Genomic DNA, 4,315 nt, shown 5'->3' with positions numbered 1-4,315 from the left:
CTGGTTTCTTTTTATATTGTTACTCCTTCCTCTGGGCTGGAGCCATCTGAGGGCGTAACAGCCTACTAAATTATCAAGGCTCGCACACTCAGTGGAAAAGGACTCACAAGGCACGACTCCCGATAACTCACAAAAATAGGTTTATTGCTTAGTCCAAAAACACAAGTGAACTAATGAGCCCCATTCATGTGTTACGGCTACATAAGGGAGTTAGGTCCTGTTATTTAGTACAAAAGACACTATGCAGGAATCTATATCTAAAAAGGTCAAACACACTCACAGGGAAAACACTGGAAAACGCTAGAACTCTGTCACTGGGGAACAAGATGATCTGGCACAGACAACAGGGAGGAGTGGGTTTAAATACAGGAGGGCTACGGTCGAAAAGTCCGCTTTGTTTAGGAAGGTTCCTAACAGAGAGAAATGACTCAGGAGTATTGAAGTAGCAGCTATGATAATTTTAATTTAATAATTTATTAATTTAAATAATTAATTAATTTAGATAATTTAAAGCGACGCACGTTCTCAGACCAAACTCAAAGATAAAATCCATTGACCACATTAGCATAATCCTTGCAATACAGATGCACATTATGATACTTAAATAAGACTCACAATTTCCTTCTCTCTTTTGGTTTGTTTTCTTCTGGCTTTGCTGTAATCTAATGCTGTTTCATCACCATTTTATGTTTCGGGTTGTTGAAATAAGCTATAAAGTGTTGTAGTAGAATTTTCTACAAAAAAAAAAGAAATCACCGACCATGACGGATAGAGTATGTTGATCAAGTTACCATAGCCTTTTCTCTCTCATGCCTTAACTTGCTAATATGCATATGTCTTGAACTGTCAACAATAACCCATGCAAGCTATGTTACTGGTCTTGTAAAATGATCAAAGTAAGTAATGTTGCAGCGTGTAGGTTATGTATTGCTAGCCTTCAACAATATCATTAATTAATTTTACTTAAGTCACAGATGCCGACACCCTCGCCTTAATAAAGGCAGTGGTCAAGCTGCAGTTGAGTGCCACATAATGATTTTCGGTTTTTTTTTTTACTGGGCTATGGGTAAAATTGTATTTGACCATATTTGCTCAGCACCTTCAGTCACTCTCTCTCTCTCACCACAGTTACTCTGTCAATCTGTGGGAAACACTGTGTTTACTGTTTACATACAATAATTGGGATTCATGTTGGCAGGATGTGAGTGTAAGCATTTTCAATGTGACAACCCTTTCCATTATTTGGTGACTGGGAGGCTACCCTATGCATTTTTATATTAATATTCCATCTTGTTGTCCACCTTTAGATGGCATGCATTGAAAGAACATGGGGCGCAGTGACAAAGATGCGCTTTTTGTAGTCCATCTTCTGAATATTGTTTGTGTTTCATCACGGCAGTAACATCCGCCTTCGCATAATTATGTCGCCTAGAAAAGGGCAGTCGGATTCTCTGAGCCCAGAGGTCCTCTTTTCCTAAGTCCTTAGAAATTCTCTTTCACATATTTCCTTAGACCTCATGACGTTTTCCATCGAGGTCAAGAAAGGAGGTTAGGAAAGGAATTACTTTTTTATTTTTTTGACCGCAGCCAGACACTTTTCCCTCACTTGCGTCTTTTCCTTGCATCATAGTCCCGCCCACCGGGCATGCATGGAGAGACGCAAGGGGTCTTTCTCATTTCCCAAATTTGCGTCTCCTCTCCTCCTCGATCCTCTCCTTCTAGCGGCGCGTCTTAGTCCCTCCCACCCGAGATTGCAAGCTCGAGGAGTGGAGGAGACGTGAGGAGAGAGGAGTCGAGGAAACAGGCATGTAACGAAATGACATGCCCTTTCCTTGCAGCCGTCAATTTAAAGCGATCTCAATTAAATATGACATGTTGCACAGCTGCACCATCTGTCCACTGTTTGTGCAGTGATCTCTGTCAGAGCAGCAGACCAGGGCTGAGTTCAGCGGAGACAAAACATAGCAAAACATTTTTTTCTACGGAAACGGTGGCTCCCTGAACACCCTTTCCAACGAGTGCATATTATGGGGCTGAATTTGGGCTGTCAGTGAAAGTTTGGTAGACGTCTAACCATAGCCCAAATATAGTCTAGTCATCAATTAGGCCACCATTGAACGGCTACATATAGACGTGTATTAGATGGTGAAATGGGTCTAGGCTAAAACAAGGTTGAATTTGGGCTATCAGTGAAAAGTTAATAGACGTCTAACCACAGCCCAAGAATAGACCAAATACACAGCTTTTAAATGACTACATATCTAATCTCTAATAGACAACAGAATAGTGGCTAAAGGATTGTTTTTACTCAAACAAAACAGGTTCTCACAAATGGTAATCCGTCCAAACAAATTAAATATAAAGATTTTATTAAGAAAAAGGATTACAACGTAGACAACTTAAGATAATACAACATGATGAAAATATAAAGGAATTATTGCTAAAATAATATAAATACAAAACAGTTCATATATATATATATATATATATATATATATGAAAATACAAACAATTTTAACAACATGCGGTAATAAAAACATAAATAATGATAAAATAAATTGGTTGGCTACATCCAAATCTAGATCTTCATCTAAGCTGCTACTTGATGCAGGAAGAGCATCAGATGGGTCTCTCGGTTGGCGCCAGTCTCTCGGGTAAATGGGATCCATAACTGTTGATGTAAGAATATGAATATAAGTAAACATTATAATTTGATTATGTTGACTGTTTTCCCATAAGACATGACTACTATCATCAAATGATTTTAAATGAAAACATACAGTATATTTCTAATTATCATTCTAATGAAGGTTAAAAAAAATCATTAATAACGTTTTTTTCTTTTTAATTTAAAAGTATTTATTACTGACCCATTTATCTCTATGGAAAATATAAATATACTTGAACAGGACAACTTTTAGCCATGTTGCATTAGAACAACCAAATAGAGAAAGCTGCTTTTATTCTTTTGAGAGAGCTATCTGCTGTGAAAGTAAGTGTTCTGTTCTGAATATTTATTGTTGTCTTTGCTGACTGTATGCTGGATAATTTGCAATAAATATTTAGTGTCAAAAGTCAAAAACTAATTTTCATATCATAATGATCTAGTGAGTAATATATGTGTGGCTTTCATTACAAATTATAACAGGTACGGTTGCACATGTTTTATGTTCACCCCTTCTGAATTCAGATAATATAATGTAAGAGTTTTTAAGGGCATGAGGAAACCTGTGGGTATCATGGAGTAACGTTAAGTTACACTTGTTGCATGTTAAGCTAACTACAACGTGCTTTACTCTACACTGTTACCTGCTGAAATGTCCCGGTTCCTACACGTTAACATATAATGTAGATAAATAATGAAGACATTTCAAACAAAGACACAGATACTTACAAGACCAAAGTAAATGTCTTTTCGCTTCCAGTGTTTGCAGTAAACTCTCGCCCGTTGCTCGCTGAAAGGTCGTAGTCGTAACGTATCCCTCGTTTAAAAATAGCGGATATTTTTATCGCGAGATCTGGCCGTCCCTGATGTCTACTAACTTTCAAGTCTCGCATTGCCAGTAGTCATGTGTCAGTAGGGCTACAGCTGCCATCTAGCAGTTGAAAATAGTAATTGCATATTGTTTTAAATTAAAATGAAAGTTAATGCAGGGAAAGTTACAGCGAAAATAAAGATAATTTAAATGTTTCAAACGTTTACTTGCATTTGTTGAAATGATATCACGCACCTCAACAGCTGCATGGGCGAAAACTACATGTAACCTATTTGGTCTGAAACAGGGCTATAGCCAAGCCGTTGATATTAGACTACTAATTGCCTCTGTTTCGCCGGGTGGGCTAAAAGCCGACTACACGTAGCCTGGCCAAATAAGAGCTAAATCGTGGCTACAGATAGACCATGTCAATTTAATGGCACTTAATATCTTGTAGATATTATTGACATTGCAAAAATAATGAGATATCAACTATCTCACGTGCTGCCAGGGCAAAAACCACTATTAATCATTTTGACTTTTCTGACTAAAAGTGGGCTACAAATAGCCGGTCTGTCTACGAGCCTAATAATTTGACTTCAACAGCTGAGTGCTCTGTTTTGTCACGATTATAGCATCTGAATTGGTGTGATGCACAGATCGGCTTGTACATTAACGGAACTCATAAGCCTATAATCCATGATGCTCTGATGGAGCTCAGCATTGATCAGGAGGACGGCTGCTTTACTCCAAACAGTTTCTCTGGATGAACCTGCACTGTGTGTGAGAGCTTTTGGATGTGTAGAAGAACACAGATCATGAATTAACATTAGATCTTG

This window comes from Micropterus dolomieu, linkage group LG03 (genome assembly GCF_021292245.1).
Source record: "Micropterus dolomieu isolate WLL.071019.BEF.003 ecotype Adirondacks linkage group LG03, ASM2129224v1, whole genome shotgun sequence".
Taxonomy (NCBI): Eukaryota; Metazoa; Chordata; class Actinopteri; order Centrarchiformes; family Centrarchidae; genus Micropterus; species Micropterus dolomieu.
Note: the sequence above shows the minus strand (reverse complement) of the source record.